At 35.0% G+C, this 17306-nt stretch overlaps 1 long non-coding RNA gene across 1 annotated transcript in view; it reads right to left on the minus strand.

Annotated features, from left to right (window-relative positions):
• Positions 1-17086, minus strand: part of LOC102014520 — an 88139-nt gene extending 71053 nt beyond the window's left edge. Inside the window, exon 1 of the long non-coding RNA XR_259213.2 lies at positions 17019-17086. This is a non-coding gene — a long non-coding RNA (uncharacterized LOC102014520). The remainder of the gene's footprint in view (positions 1-17018) is intronic.
• Between the last annotated feature and the right edge of the window lie 220 nt (positions 17087-17306).

Genomic DNA, 17306 nt, shown 5'->3' on the forward strand with positions numbered 1-17306 from the left:
AAGAAAGAAAGAAAGAAAGAAAGAAAGAAAGAAAGAAAGAAAGAAAGAAAGAAAGAAAGAAAGAAAAAGAAAGTCAGGTTATTAATTTCTGCAAAGGGCTCAGGGGTGTTATTGTTACATATAATGACTTATCCGGAGGATAAAAACTGAATAGAAACCATTGTTTATGTTGTTATACAACCATATGTGACCCTGAAGGCTGCTGATTACCTTTGAAGGAGTAAAAGGGTAGATTATTGAGAATTAAAGAGTGAGAAGGTAAAGTAGAAGTTGAAGCACTGAAAGCAGAAAATCTTTCTCAGAATTTGTTACATTAAAAAAAAAAAAATGCAACGGGGCTTGGAATTTAGCTCAGTGGCACAGTGCCTGCCTGGCAAGCACAAGGTAGTGAGTACGATTCCGGGTACCAGAAAAAAAAACAAAAAACCAAGAAAACAAAAAAAAAAATTCTGGTTAAAAAAAAATGCCAGGACCCTGAGGAAAAGTCATGGCCTTTTATTTTGTTTTTTTGTTTCCATACAGGGAAGACAAGGGCATGTGGGTGGGCCAAGTAAAAGAGATTAGTGGGGAGGGAGAAATTAACAATCCAAGAGAGAGAGAATAATTAATGAGTTCAGAAATAATGGCGAGGGATTAAAATGGGAGACTGAGATTAGGCAGGTAATCTAATCAAGGGAGAGAAAAAATGTACTTCCTGTGTATGTTTAAAAATTAATTTAACCAGTGAATCTCTTAAGAGTGTGCTTCTTTAGTTTCTCAGCTCATAAAAGAAACAGAGAAACATAATTTTGTTGTGGTTGTTGTTACAGTGATGTTAGAAGATTGTCTTACCATTCACATTCATGGGGAACAAGAGGTCATTGCCACTCTAATTACAATTCAGAATAACTCTATTTTTTTGAAAAAAACGGAATTGAAGAATGTTACGGCTAGAATGGACCTTGCAAGAGATTGTTGAATTTTCTACTTTTCATTTAAATTAAGGTTTTAAAAGGGTCAGGCACAATATAAGCACAGGAATTCTAATTGAAAAACACCATAAAGAAAAAAATGTTTTTCTCTTCCAAATATGCTTCAGAAATAGTTCACATGAAGTATATGGTTCAAGGAAACTTTTTCTAAGTCAGCACAACTTTAGTTAATTGGCAACAAAATCTCAATTATGTGTATTTGATTGAATCTATCCGTGCAAAACAGAATACATCTAGATACTTCAGGACCAAATACAATTGGAGCATACCTTTTCTTAAAGCATTATTTCTCTCTTTTATGTTGAATGATACAGGTTGATGACCAATAACAACTTCAACACAAGCCTTGAGGACAAACAGATGATTATATTTGAGTTTTCTGAGATTTCTTTCAAAAAGCCACATTCTTTACTAAATTCAACATGACAAATCCACAAATCACAGTGGAGACAACAAAAGCAAAATAGCAAGTCATACACAAACATAGAGGCACAGAAAAATAGCACCAGCTCCTAGACTTTTTACATCCACCTCGTGTCCTTAAAGTCACAAGAGATCTTTATATATTTCAAAGCCAGACAATGGAGTAATAGAAATGTTAATAACAACCTGGGATCTGAGACAAACTATTACTGAGCAAACGAAGTGCACTTAAAGATTGCCAAATCTTTCGCGATCTCAAGAGGCTTCAGTTTGTTTTTCAGTGGAACAAAATTATAAATATTTTCCATTTACCATTCATAGGTTTAAAATAATATCAATTGTCTCTGTGATTGGCATCTTCCACCATGGCTGTAATTACTACTCCCCTGCTTAAAATATGTTCCAGACTTCATAACTTGCTTCTCATAATTAGAATACAATAAAAGTAAGTACCTTTTCTTACCTAAATCCATATGCAGATGTGTGACCCACGAGAGACAGCTAAAGAGTAAAAGTTTGTTGTTTTAAACTGCTAGACTTTGGGGTAATTTGTTACACAACAATAAATGACTAATGAAATCTGTGTATTAGTAATGTTAGATCTCTCATTGGTATAAAGAAGTCATTTTATTTATTTTTTAAATAATTGACTCCAAGTACTGTATGAAGTATTTTACACATATTAACTCATTTAAGTCATATGTAGCCTTATGAAATAGATTCTCTTATGACTCATTTCTTCACCTACAGAAAAGAAGTTGTAACAGTTAAAGAGCAGAATCTCCACTAAGTAGAGTGAGAAGGGCATTGAACACGCATAAATATGTGGTTCATCTCTGAGATACTTCTTCCCATTTGTGAGTGTTTCTTTAAAAAAAAATACACATCATTATAGATAAACTATAAACACAGATGAAAAACTCAATAGTTTAAAAATGAGCGAAGTAGCTCAATAGGACAACATAGATGACCCTACAAGGCATGACTAAATGAAGTAAGGCAGGGATGGAAAGACAAATGCTATATTATCTAACATGTGCAATCTAAACAACACTGATCTCATGAAAGTAGATGGTAGACTGGTGCTTGCCCAAGACTGTGTTGTTGGTTGGACAGTGGTGTTGGTAAAAGTAAAGAAAATTTCAGTTAGAGCCAGGCTTAGTGATGCACACCTGCAATCCAAGTACGTGGAGAGGATGAGCCAGGAGGACTGCAAATCTGAGCCCACGCTGGCCAATGTAGGAAATTAACAAGACCAGTAAAAAATAAAACAGTGGTACATACATACCCGTGTTTATAGCAGCACAATTTATAAGAGCTAAATCTTGGAAACAGCCTATATGTTCAATGCAAGAAGAGTGAATAAAGAAAATGTGGTATTGACACACAATGGAGTACTACTCTGTCATAAAGAAGGATAAGCTTGAGTAATTTGTAGGAAAATGGATGTACCTTGAGACTATAATGTTAAATGAAACAGATCAGATACATGAGCTTAAGTATCACATGGTTTCTGTTATATGAGAAATCCAAAATATAAATTAAAAGTGAAACAAAAGATAGATGATAGGAGACAGGGAGGCAGATCTTTCTCAAATGGAAAAAGAACCAAGAGATGGAAGGTGAAGTGAGGGTGGGAAAGGGATAGTAAAAAAATAATGAAGGTGTGTTATGCACATGTGCCAGGTCCTCACCACCCCACTAGGTATCTATTCCTGGCCACATACTAACAATGAAAAAAAAAAAAAAAAAACTACAAACAAAAGGATTGGAGATTTAATTCAGTGTTAAGGCCCTGGGTACAGTTCCTAGTATGAAAGAAAAGAAATCTGTTAGAAAGAACAAGTTCAAGGGATATATTGTACAACATGGTAATTATAGTTAACAATATATTATATTCTTGAGAAATGTTAAAGGAATGCATGTTAAGTTGCTCTCACCACAAAAATGAATATGTGAGGTAACATATATGTTAGCTAGAGTTAGTCATTTTAAAATGTACATATACTTCTAAGTAACACATTGTGCATGGTAAATACACATGGCTTTATGTCATTTTAAGAACTAAAAATAAAATTAAACAGGCAAAGTGACTTGTCCATGACATTTTTTCAATTTCAGATATCTTTTTTATGTCTTATGCCATGCTGCCTATAATCATATAGCTAAGAAAATTCCATGCTCAGGAGGAATAAAATTGAGGTAGTTATTAACAGTGTATGCTTCCCTAAAATTATATTACTGATTTAATTTGCATTAAACTATCATACACCAAACATGACCAAGAAGTACAAGGAGAGAGTACTGTAACTACACTGATTACAATACATGTAACAAATATGCGTTTGGATCACAGAAGAAAAGTGTTTAAAAGAAATAGGAATGTGCCAGTAGACAAAGCAAATTATGCAGTGTTTAGAAATAAAGACCCTTATTGTTACTTTAATTTGCAGATTCAAAAAAAAAGTAGAAATGTGCTTTAATGGCTTGACTTTAAATAACATTGTTACAAATGTGATGTTTTGGGAGTTTTTAGTAAAGTAATTCTTGTGAAAATTTATCTTAAAATATATCCATAGATATGAGGGGTTGCTGGGGTTCAAACCTTGCACATGCTTAAGCAAGTACTCAGCCACTGAACTAGCCCCCTAAAATAGTAAACAGTAAATGTTTGTACTTTTTATAAAATATCCTACACAATAGAATTAATGTTATATGGAAAATACAACATGTTTGTTTCTTTCCTTCACCAACACCAAACCCATGAGAGTGAGGCTATAATGTAGGTGTGCACAGCAGACCATGCATATAAATGAATATGTTTTTTGACAAAATTTTATCAACTAGATCTATTTAAACAGGACTCTTACATATTAGAATGTTAAGATTTTAAAGGAGTCTTTTTACAATCCTGGAGAAGCTGCACAGAGTACAGAGAAAGAATACAGTACTATTTAAAGAAAGTAAATTAAACAAGTCACTTTAGTCTTGACCTAAATTCAATGACAGGTCTGATATTCTGAATCTCTCTAGGATAAATATATTCTACAGCTGCTTGAAAATGCTATAGGGCATAGTGATTTTTAATAGCAGTTCTGAACAAATGAAAACCCAACACTTCTACAGTTCAACAAAATTGGACTCAGACAATAGGGAACCTAAAACTCATTTGGATTCATGCAGTGTTTCAAAAACACATCGCTAGGACCTCTGACAATCAATTCAGTACCTAACTGACAGCTAGAACCAGAATCCCCAAGTAGAAAAACATTGACCAGATTCTGTATGTTTAAAATCTCTGGGGTTGTGTACCTGTACAAGCTACCTTCTCTTTTTTCCAGGAGACCTGTAGACAGTCAATTACAGTAGTAATCCAACTTAGATATCGTAAGAGTATAAATTAAAGTTTCACTTCTGTGACATTTTTTGTTTTTGTTTTTTTGTTTTTCTCCGGTACCGGGAACCGAACTCATGACCTTGAGCTTGCCAGGCAGGCACTTTTGCCGCTGAGCTAAATCCCCAGCCCATGTGACATTATATTCTAACTCACTCTGCTTCCAAACTGATTATATACTCATCTCCCCCACAAGACTGAATGTAATTCTAGAAGAATAATCATCAATTAACATTTACATATGCTGCATAGATACACAGATGGCTAACATTTTAGATTTGTAATGAAAGAGATGACAATCTTCAGGCACAGAGATTTAGAGGCTTTAGTATATATCTTTTACAAATTATCTGAACTATATTTTGGGATGTCTGAGGCCTCCAAAGCTAGGCTTCAATATTGTGTGATACTGAAGCAGGTGTTCTTCCAAATGAATAGTGAGAAATACTCTCTAATAGCTATGGTTCTAATAGGTCAGCTTCACAATTCTATTCTTATTCTATACTTGCTTCATAATATCTATTTATTCCTCAACTACTAAGGCACAGATAGAGCCACATCAGTGCAAAAATGAAAGAAAGAAAAGAGTATCTAACTTCTGCCTTTTTAACCAAAAAGGATTGCAACAGAAGTTAATAGGAACAAAACCGGATAAGGGGCAACCCAGACTGATAAAAGACAGTATGATCCCCCATAGGCAGCTTAATATGGTACAGAGGATTCTAAGCCCTCAAATGGCACAGAAGGATATCAAAGGTCCTAGGCTGGATTCAGGAAATCCACTTAACATTACCTTTTAGCCTGAACACATGGTTTGAATACAATAGATGGTTCTCATTTTATGTGATAAAGTCACACGGTATTTTGGGATTTGACCCAACTGTTCAGAAAACTTGTACTTTTTCCATAAAGATAGTCTTTTTCTTATCAATATAGGTTCACTTTCCTAAAATTGATTAAGTACTTTATTTCCTCAAACTATGCTATGTCAGTAATATATTCATTTCTTTACTATCAGAAAAACTTCATAAAGTTTTTCTTCATATCAAACAAAAGAAATGCCCACTTCATGAATTTATAAACTACGATGGTGGCTGCAGCCTGGGCTTTGGACTGTTGTACATATAAAAATATTATTTGTCACAAAAATAAAATTGATAATGATGAATGAGTACTATGCTAATATTCAAGGATTTTTGCTCCAAAGTTCTGCCACTCTGATCTCCTTCCCAGAAACCCTCCAATTAAAGATGTGGAAATGAACTAAGCATATTTTCCTGTGACCAGGTACCTATGGCTTTACCTACACAGGCACAGCAAACAGGAATTGAAGTAATTACTGTGCAGGTAACAAGCTTACACAGACTCATAAACATGCTGTGCTCTTCCTGTAAAGAAAATTTTCCTCCTACATTTCACAGACGAAGGGCTGAAATCCCTACTTCCCTCTGCTTTGTCAGAGGGACTCTAAAAGTTGAAGCACAGTGTCACTCTGGCTAATAGAACTTTTCCTCAGCCTAGTAAATTTTATTGGGCATGTCTTAATGAAGTATTCAAATTACCACTTTTTACAGGACTGATGCTTTAGGTAGGTTTTTCCGTTTCAAAATTACTATGACATTTTATTTTAGTGTTTTGTGTTCACACTAAGTTGAATCTGCATAGATTTTAAACAAGCAAATATACTATGTGAACACTATTTTATTCTATCTTTCTATAATCAGGAACTTTCACCTTCATATATCCTACATGATACATAACGAATTACACATCATTCCTTAAAACATTGCATATTTTCCTACCTTCATGGCTTTTCTCTTGTCAGTTCTCCTATTTGGATTTCTCATCCTTAATCTTTATCTATTATAAATCTTTAAGGAAACAGTTTACTAACTTTTTCAATGATAACCCTGCACAGACAAAATTTCTCTCTACCTTCAGCTTTTAGAGTCACTGGGGCCATGCATATGTCACTTATTATATTTATCTGGATAGTTATTTTTAAGTCAGTCACTGTAGGTATGATACGTAGAAAAATAGGGATGAGCATATGTATGCTCTATGCTGGGTGTGGTGGTGCATGCCTGTAATCCCAGCACTTGGGAGGCTGAGGCAGGAGGATTGTTGTGAGTTTGTGGCCAGTCTGGGCTAAAAAGTAAGCTCAAGGCTGGCCTGAACTGCATAGGGAAATCCTGTCTGAAAAAGACAAAAAAAAAGAGAGAGAATATATACTCTCATAACCAAAAGACACTTCATGTACACTGTCTGGGTTACTTTCTCTTGTTGCTGGGACAAAATATCTGACACCCCAAATTAAGGGTGGAAAGAGGTTTATTTATCTCACAGCTTGTGGAGGTTTCAGTCCATACTTGGCTGGCTCCAAGGTAGAGTGGCACATGGCAGAGGGTAAGATTTCATGGCGGTGGAACATGGCAAAAGCAGCAAGAACAAAAAGGGAGGAGCAGGCGAGAAGGGCCAGCGTATTTCCCTCCCTTATATTGTATGCAGGCTGCCCACCCCAGGGCAGGTGTAGCACTCACACCCATAATCCCAGCACTGGACCATGGATCAATTATACACTGTAGAAGCCCACCCCATGACTGCGTGAGGCTGTGGGGGGACATCCAGACACAAACCATAACATACATCTAATAAATAAAAGTGTCCTGGCATTTAAGAACAGGTCTAAGTTTTAGGATATACTTTTTACTAAATGACATTTATTAAAATGTGTGAATCTCTTTCAGGGAAAAAAATCTAACTTCTTTTTCGTGAATATATTGTAAATATGGAAATGAGTAGTTTGTATTCAAAATCACTGTTAAACATTCAAAATATTGCTAAAGCTCTCTGAGTACCAGAAAGTACCTGCCAACGTATAGAAAGAAAAGAAAGATTCATCTTTCTCACAGCTCACATTCTCTAATCACTAACATTTTCAGTGGTGCCTCTTCATAATAAAGTACAGAAAAAAGGCAAGTATAAGAAATGCTTTCTATTTCTCTCAATTTCTGCTACTCCTTGTGGAGGGTCAAAGGTTTTCACAGTAAGAAGGACAATTTAACCAGCACTCCTTGTGTTTGGTGTGCTTTCAAGTTTGGTTCTGCTCATCTTTTTCACCTATACAAAGTTTTTATTCCACACACACGCTTTTTTTAATCCATAGGTAAGGAGGTGAATTTTATATTATGGTGTCTGCTTTAAGTCAGAATTGTACCTAATCTCGAAAGCTCATTTTATCTAAATGAGAATCCTTGGGGATTTTTTAATCATTCTTTTTCTTACAAATAGACATTGAATTTTTTCAGCTTTAAAAGTTTTGAATTTATTTCATGTTCAAGCAACAACTTCTTAGCATTCTTCAGATTGATCTCTACCTTCTCAGCCTTGTCTAGTATCTGAAATGCTAGATCATCCTCGTACGGCTAGGTTAGATAGCTACAAGCTTGACCTAGGAATAATGAAAACCATAGAAACAGCACAGTATTTGATGCTTCAAACTCTAATGAAAATTTCTAGTTCTATGTTGTTATGTTGCTGAAACTGCCTAAATGACTTAAATTAGTTAATAATGTCTTTTTATTTAATATGAACTTACTTCTTCATTCTAGGGCACTTCCTATTAAAAGTGCTTTCCTAAAACATGAGCGGATGGAATCAAAACTTTTTCTATACAGGGCTAGATAGCAGCTATTTTAGGTTTTGTGGGACATATAGTGTCTCTCTGTCATACTATTTGGCTCTGCTTTAAGGTATCCATAGAAAATATTTAAATGAATAAAGAAGTCTATGTTCCAATAAAACTTTATGACATAGAAATTTTAATTTTATCCAACTTTCACTTGTTATAAAATTTCTCTGCTGATGTTTTTCAACAATTTACAAACAGAAAAACCACTCTTAGCTTAGGGTCTTAGAAAAACAAGTAGTTGACCAGAGGTATCCAATGAGCTGTCTTTTTTGATCCCAGCTTTAAGGGACATAAGGGGAATCAGATTTAGTGTCTGTAATTAGTAGGGGAACGGTGAAGGACATGTAGACAAAATAACAGGCTGAATGGTACTACAAGGACAGTAGAAGTTATTAGGACCAGAGAAAGCATGAATTAAATTGTACAAAGTACCATCTTATACATAAATATAATGGGTAAATATATCAGAATATTTGTAATAAAACAAAAATAAATTGGGAAAATATATATGTAATATTCGCCTGGACTAACTGTAAATGTACTATCATAAATTAGAAACACCAAAGAATTCACAACTGTTAGATGAATGATATAAATAAATAAAACAGGAATAAGAGGACTATGTCAAAGATAAAGCAGATAGAACAGACTGCCAAGTACACACCACAGCAGGAACTAAGCCCTTGACCCCTGAGCAAGGAGTGAATATTAAAATAGCATGGAGGTAACTAATGCAGGCTAAATGAAATGCCGGCCTGGAGGACAACATTCACACAAAAATAACTGCCCCATCCGTAGCATTCATAATGAGATTACTTAAAAACAAGAATGGTGCACCTACTCTCCACTCTCAAACTATTAATACCTGATGGATTGGAGGGACCAAAGGATAGTTCAGTTATCTGACATACATACAAAGAACCAAGGCCAAATGACTCCAAGAAAAGGAAGCTGTGTGCTAATATTGTTGAAAGATAATGTTCTGAGGAAAAATGGAATTGACTAATAACAACCAAGCCCAAAATCAGACCAAACACCATTTTCTTTTTAAGCTCTAACTCTCACTTGTGTTGTATAGCTATCATTAGGGAATAATTTATTCACATGCAATTATTTGCTCTATTACCAATATCCTATTTAGGGCTAATCAAAACTGATTTTCATTTATCATCAATTTATCATCAGTAGTGTTAAAATATCATTTTGGAGTTTCAAATTTATTTCACATATTTGTCTAGGTAGAATAATTATAAAGTACTTTGTCTTAACTAAAACAAAAAAAAAAGGTTGTTTTTAAAACTAAAGAGAGAGCAGATTCTAATTTCTCTCCACTTAGTGGATTTTCTGTTTTAATTTTAGTGTCCCCAACTATCCCTAGACACCCAGTATTACCTAGGCTGAAATTCTCTTCCACGTCAATGTGAAAAATGTATTTACATTTGTGAGTTCTTTGGTCCCCCAGTTAAGCCTACATAGCAGAGAACAAATACTTTGTGTTTCCTTTCAGCATTCCCCAAACGGATGCCTTTCAGTCCTACAGGGACTATCTCTGCAAGCTACACCAGGGAGCTATCTCATTCTTAACTTGGGTGAACTTTTACATAACAAGAGTGAAAAGATCTAAAGAGAACTTAATTGTCCAATTAGATATTATCAAAGCCCAACAGAAACAGAGTTTATCCTATGACCTAATTCTTAAATGGTCAACTGTGAGAAAAACATGTTTCCTGTAATCACTTGCAAAATCGTGTATGTTACTTCTGTAGAAGTATTTCCTTTTAAAATAGGCCTCTATAGGATTTAGGACTTTAAAATAAACCTGCAAATCAAGTATATTTCTCTTCTTAAGCTTCTTATAACACCCATTATATTTTTCATTTTATTATTATACAAGTTATTTATCAGCCTAAATAAGTCTTGTATTCTACAGATGCTTCCAGAATGTAGCTTGTAAATGTAAAGGACTTATTTAGTAAATCCAATTCCTAAAGGAAATTTTTTCAGGTCTCTCAACAAACTTTCCATTGAAATGACTGGGATGAAAAGAGGAAAAGGAAAAAAAATAGCATTCACTGAGTTGCTACAAGGTGGTAGGTAGGCTCTGTACTTTGAGTATAATTCAAACTTTGATCTTCTCAGTCCTATTAGTTAGATTTCCTGTTTGTTTGGTTTTGGTACCTGCAGTCAAACTCGGGACCTTGCGCTTGCCAGGAAGGCACTGTGCTGCTGAGCTCTAGCCCCGGCCAGCCCTATTAAGTTAGACATTACTGCTATTTCAGAGAGAGAGAGAGCTTGGTCTTCTAAAGCCACCCAACGATCTACCAATAGTGTTGAGTCTGATGCCTTTAAGATCTACAAGGTTTTCACCACAAAAATACCATTGTCATTACTAAGTTTGAAGAGGAAAAGAGACAAGCTTTGGGGAAAAAAGAGCAAGAATCATTTTTCTTTATAAAATTAACCTTTTCTGAAAATCTTACCCATCTTTTCCGAATAAAACTAAATATCCCTTCCTCCGCTCTCTTCCCTTTCTCTGATTCACTAGCCAGGAGTGATCTCTGTTCTGTAACACTTGCTACATATTTTTTTCTGGCTTAACCCGGTAGTTCATATATATCATGGTATGGCACTAATCACCAGAGTTCCGTTTTAAAGCCCCCGGTCTCTAAAAAACATTTCTTTAGTTTCATGATAATATCCTCTGGCTAAATGTCCAGGGGTCTCCTGGACCAAGCAGGGGTAAATAAGAGTTCGGAATTGTTAGTAATGTCTGTGCATGCGCTAATTACTACGTTTAATCTCCTTTCACCCTCCAAAAATGGAATGAGCTTGGTCAAAATAACAACTCTAACAGCTTCTTCAATTTCTGTGCTTCTAAATTTGTTCCGTAAATGTGTTTCATAGTCCATGATATTCAGACATGCAAGCATCCAGTTAGATTTGCAAGAAAGAGACAGAGGGGAGCCTTGAGGCCTGTTCCATGGGAAGAACACAGCTTGCTGTGTGCCTGGAACAGGAATGGTGGCACAGACAGTCCAGGCAGATGGGGCCTCACATGGCATTGTAGTTTCTGTCTCCACAAACAGATGGGAAACGGGCATATTAGACGCGTATCAGCAATGACTCAGATCCTAGAGACTAGACAAGATGATGGGCAGCTCATGTAGGGGACAGTTGTATGAACAGAAATAGACACTGAGGGTCAGCTCTATCTTCCAAACACCTACACCAAAGCCTTGTCATTTATACATTCCAAAAATACTGACTCAATCCTAGGATGAAGGAAGGGGGAAATTCTAAGTTACTGAGATAGTGTGTCTGCTAGGAAAAGGCAATTGGCTCAAAGTGTGTTTGTTGAAAAAGAGATATATGTATTTGTGCGTAAATTGCCTATATGAGGGGCTCAGGATTTAGCTCAGTGGCACAGCGCCTGCCTGGCAAGTGCAAGGTTGTGAGTTCGATTCCCGGTATGGAAAAAAATAAAATAAAATAAATTGCCTGTATTGTGTTCTCAACGCTATGTATGAATTAAATCAACTGATCCTCAGAAAAGGCTGTTTTCATTAGCAGTTTACATACATGTAAACAGATACATTTTATAGATGACCAAAAATCAAATAACTTGTCTAAGATCACAAGGCAAATAAGTGCTAAGTTGAAAATCTAGTTCAGGTAGAGCCAGCATTTGTTATTAGCATCACTAATATCATAAACTACACAGTTACCATCTTTGTGTATATGAACTCATGGGGCTGTTTGCCAGCCATCAACAGTACTACTTTAGATCATAAAACTAAAGAAGTCTATAATAACCACTAAGGTGATAAAAGAAATAACAATTGATTGACGTCATTTTCCCTCTAGATGAATTAATTTAAACAGCATATTTACGTGTTCTGTAGCAATCACTAGAAAATTCAGCAGCCAGTACAAATACTTATTACTGATATGTTGATTAGTGTTTTGTGTTAAGTATGATCTACTATTTTCCTCCCATAATGCATATGTGTATACAAAGAAAGTATAGCATCCTGGGATGTGAAGTCAGAAAAATATCAAGTTCCAGCCCACCCTGAACTCACTAAGTTGAGACATTATCTCAAAAAAAATAAAAATAAAAACAAAAAAATTTAAAAAGGGGGGCTAAGGATTTAGATCAACAAAACTCTGGGTTTAGAAGAAATTAAAGGTGTAAAATAAGAACCAAAATGTATAATAGATATTGTGAAATAGCAAGAAATTGTTCAAAGGAAAAGAACTAGGGAGGGGGAGAGGGAAAGGGAGGAAGAGAAAAGAAAAACAATGAGATAAAGGGTAAAATGGAAAAGCTTTGTAAATAAGGAGGGAAAGAGGGGTTGAAGGCCGCGGAGGGGAATGAGAAAAAAAGAGGAATCAAGACAGGTCAGGTACAGGTATAAATTCTGTATGATGCACATGATCATTATGTATATCTAAATTGTACCAATAAACTGAAAAAATAAAACACTCAGAGTTCAAACCCCAGTATTAAAAAATGTTATTTGTAGTATATTAATCTTTATTATATTCTCTCAACCATCCTGTTACAGTTTCTGTCTGGATATCCCCCAAAGCTTTACATGGTCATGGGAGACAGGATTTCTGAGGTGGCTGAATGTACAGTTTGTGATTGATTCATAGTCTAATGCTGGGATTAGGAGTGTTAGTGCTCCCGGTACCGGAGAAAAAACAAAAAAAAAAAAGGAGTGTTAGTGCTAGCGGCTGGGGATTTAGCTCAGTGGCAAAGCGCCTGCCTGGCAAGCACAAGGTCATGAGTTCAGTTCCTGGTACCGGAGGGGAAAAAAAAAATAGTGTTAGTGCTACACCTGCCCTAGGGTGGGTAGCCTGCATACAATATGAGGAAAAGAATATGCTTTTGGATATAGTTTCATTGGTTGGCTGTTTTCTGCCTGCATGAACTGCTACCCCTCTGCTATGTGCCACTCCTCACTGGAGCCAACTAATTATGGATTGAAACCTCTACAAACTGTGAGCTAAATAGACCTTTCCTCCCTTAACTTTGGGAGTCTGGTATTTTGCAACGTTAGAAGTCTGGTATATTTCCTCTCAGCAAGGAGAGAAAAGTAACTAAGACACATCTACACAGAATGGTTTTATTTTCTTCCAGAAAAAAAAACAATATTTTTTATTTTAAAGAAAGTAGTAAATGAGAAACTAACAAACAAACAAAAACAGAACATTAGCAGCATACCAGTATCACAAACATAAACAAACCAAAGCACAAACATTCAAAGTGATACTGAGTCTCAAGACAAAATAATACGAATCAACAGTGGTTGTTACTTTACATATGGCTGTCCTCCACTATATTGCTCAGATGACCAGATGTAAGAATGAAAGATTGCTCAAACCATTAAAGGGAATAAGAAAATAATTCTTCGATAAAACAGTAGTGATAATACAGTTTTATTAGGCAAGATGGTAGGAGTTCACCATTGTAATTCCATTGCATATTGAAATCAGTTCAATATGCAAATCAGTTGCTCAGACCACCAGACACAAGCATGCAAAATCGATCAAAAAAGGATTGGAAGTCCCATTTGACCCAGATATTCCACTTCTGGGTATCTTCCCAGAAGAATTAAAGACATCATAAAACAATTTTCTTTAATTAAAGTTTATTTTTCAAAGTGAGGTGCTTTCATTCTTGCTACTTATCATCTTTCTTTTAGGGAAAAAAGGAAAAGATTCAACCTTAGAGAGTTCAGTATTTTCTTTCAAATTTACACCAATGAAACTATATCTAAAAGCATATAAAATTTTTTCAAACACTCAGGATCTATAGCAAAATTAAAACCAATGAGAATAAAATATCTGTTCCTCATAACCACACCACACACTTTATAAAATGTTTTGTCATCAAATTGACTTCAATCTGCTTTAATTGCAGAACTTGAAGTTTCAATTAAGAAGCTTATATATTTTAAAACTCACACCTCCCATTTTCTCTTTCTTAAGTTACTGATGCATAAGGCTAATACTGCTTGCACAAAATAAAATATGTGAAATTCTCATTAAAAATCAATTGGTTGAGCTGTGAATTTGGGTGTTATTTAAATTAAATCATGTGCTTCATGTTGAGCAAGTTGGATACTATAGCTCAGTAACTATAAACTAATGCCTATTACAGGGCCTTGATACCTAGATTAATGGCAGCGCCAGTGAGCTGCTTAATAAGGAGAAAAGTCCTCACAGGAGGAAGAAAGGAGGGCAGGGGAAAACCCAGCTCGAATGCAGATTTCCTCAACACAGCTTGGGCTAGATTAGCCTGGATCAGTAAGCCTCTTAGAGGGAACTACTGGGGCAAAGCTCTCTCTGAGATGATCCAGAAAATAAAGTAAAATAAAATAAAAAAGCAGGTATCCATCTGTATTGGATTGTTTAAATATTTTTGAGAGGTACCTGAAGGAGATGTCTCCTTTTCCTTCTGCACCACTAATGTATATTTCATATTTGTCTGATACTATGGATTAAAAGCCCCAAATGAAGCATTATAGGCAGTCCTTAAGTTATAAAAATGTTTAGAATTCTAAGTACTATTTTATTTGGACTTCAGAATTTGTTTTTCTGACAGAAACATTGATGTAAGTGGTGCTGAGGGCCTATGAGCTAATAAATATTCTATTTAAAGTAGCGTACAAGTGGAATGCAGAAAACTTACAGCATAAATTTTTAAAAATATTCAACTATAAAATAAAACATTAAAAGAAAATATATAAACTCTTAAACATAGAACTTTTCTGAAATGGTGTAGAGAAACTAAACAAAAATGTATTAACACATTTTGCATGTTATTTTGATGATTACAGTGGCCGGAAAATAATATTTATAATGAGAAGTCTATTGGTTATGAACATAGAGCCTGACATTTAAAATAATTTGAATGTGCTTTTCTCTATCTTAATAAATGTTGAGAAAACATCCACTATGTATGAAGCTCCTCTCTTCAGTCATGCTCAGTAAATTTTTTCTTCAGAATAATACCAAAGAGTATTTTCAGAATTAATTATAAAATATCAAAAAGATAATTTGGTTGTTCTGAGTCTTTTTATTCAATGTCCATAAAGAATTTAAGTTTACTGTCTTTGTATTTTCCACCATTAATTCCCTGAAATGACCTGCATCTGAAAGAATGCTATTTTAACTCCTACATCTATTCAGTAAATTTGTTCAAAATAAACAAATGTTATTTGAATTTAAAATCGGTTGATTGACCATTAACATTTGTCAGCAGAATTAGTTAGGGAAATTGGACTGGTACATTTCTTAACATTTTATTCATATATTTCCATTGTTTGATATGATAGGTACATACTGCTTTTATAATTTAAAAAAAGCATCTAATGAAGGAAAAACAAAAACAGAATCTGCTGAGGCAGGGACGGGCCACTGTAACACTTCCCAGATGTGTTTAGAATCCATTTACCAAATATTAAATCTGGAGTCCTCCACAGCCAGCTGTCTTGCCCCTCATTTTGACAAAGGGATAACTGAAACAGTTTTGCAAACACTGAGATACCTGAAGCTTGCTACAAATGATGTTTGTTAGTTACACAATCTATTTATTCTACAGCTTCTCCTAGACAGATGTAGGATGGTATACTAATAACTAGTATTTCCAACCTTCTCTGTATATCCAGAAATTATTCTAAGAGATTTTACTAAATGTATTTATTGTTGACCTGCTATGTAGGGCACACAAAGATTTTGTTTTGTTTTGATTTGATTTCTTCTGTCTCAACTATTTTCCTATTTTCTGTTGTGCATGTTACAGGATTCACATTTTCTGTCTCAGAAGCGTTCTAATCATAAAAGGATTTAGCCACATACACTTAGGACATCGTGATAGTTCTCACAGCTTCCAATTTTAAAAAACATATTGTTTCCATTTTTGTATAATAATTACCTGTATGTACTTATTAAAACTTAATTTTCTACAGTAAATTCCTTTCTGTTTAAGACAGCTAGATTGGTTTCTGTTTAACGCAAAATAAAATTTCTCTCATTCTGATTTTTATTCTTTCTATAACATAATGTTAGAGTTTCTCCAAGGTTCTTTGAGTCCTTTTATTCTCAATATATTTTGTTAGTCTTAAAAATCAGCATTGTAAAATACAGTGCACTGTTCTTAAAGTCAAGTTCAAATCTCAGCTGTTTTCTTCACAAGCTACATTGCTCTAAACCAACAACAACCTTTCATACCTGTTTATCAATCTCTCATATCTGTTTATCAGTAAAATAAAAAATTCCCATGGTCATAATAATTAAGATTAGCATTTACCACGTTGAAACACCCTATGGCATGAATATGAATTAGATTTCCTGTTGTTCAGTAATCAATCTTCAACCAAAATTTAGTACTCAGACTCCTAACCACAGTAAACAGACAGCCTCAGAGCCAGAGTGCAATTTGGACTTAGACTCCTGGATTCTCTCTTGTTCAGGTTCTAACTCAGAAGACAGATTTACAAAATTTGCCTTGCAGCTGAAATATACCCACCTTGTACCCCTCTTTGTGAGCAATCAGGACACCAGGCCTAAGCCAGGGTGATGCAGGCAGATGTATCTAAAAAGCAGAATAATGATTTTATATCAAAAGATAAAAAGGGGACACATGAGCAAAGAAAAAGGTACATGATCTTCAGCATATAGGACAGGGATTTCCCATTTCCACCCTTCTTCTAAGGGAGACTGGATTTTGCTTCTCCAATACAGAGGAATACAGCAAAGAATCCTAGCCCTATAACCAGCCAGCTCATGAGACTGTTCAACCAGGATCTAGTCCAGC

Source organism: Chinchilla lanigera, unplaced genomic scaffold, assembly GCF_000276665.1.
Source record: "Chinchilla lanigera isolate Chin_1 unplaced genomic scaffold, ChiLan1.0 scaffold00002, whole genome shotgun sequence".
Taxonomy (NCBI): domain Eukaryota; kingdom Metazoa; phylum Chordata; class Mammalia; order Rodentia; family Chinchillidae; genus Chinchilla; species Chinchilla lanigera.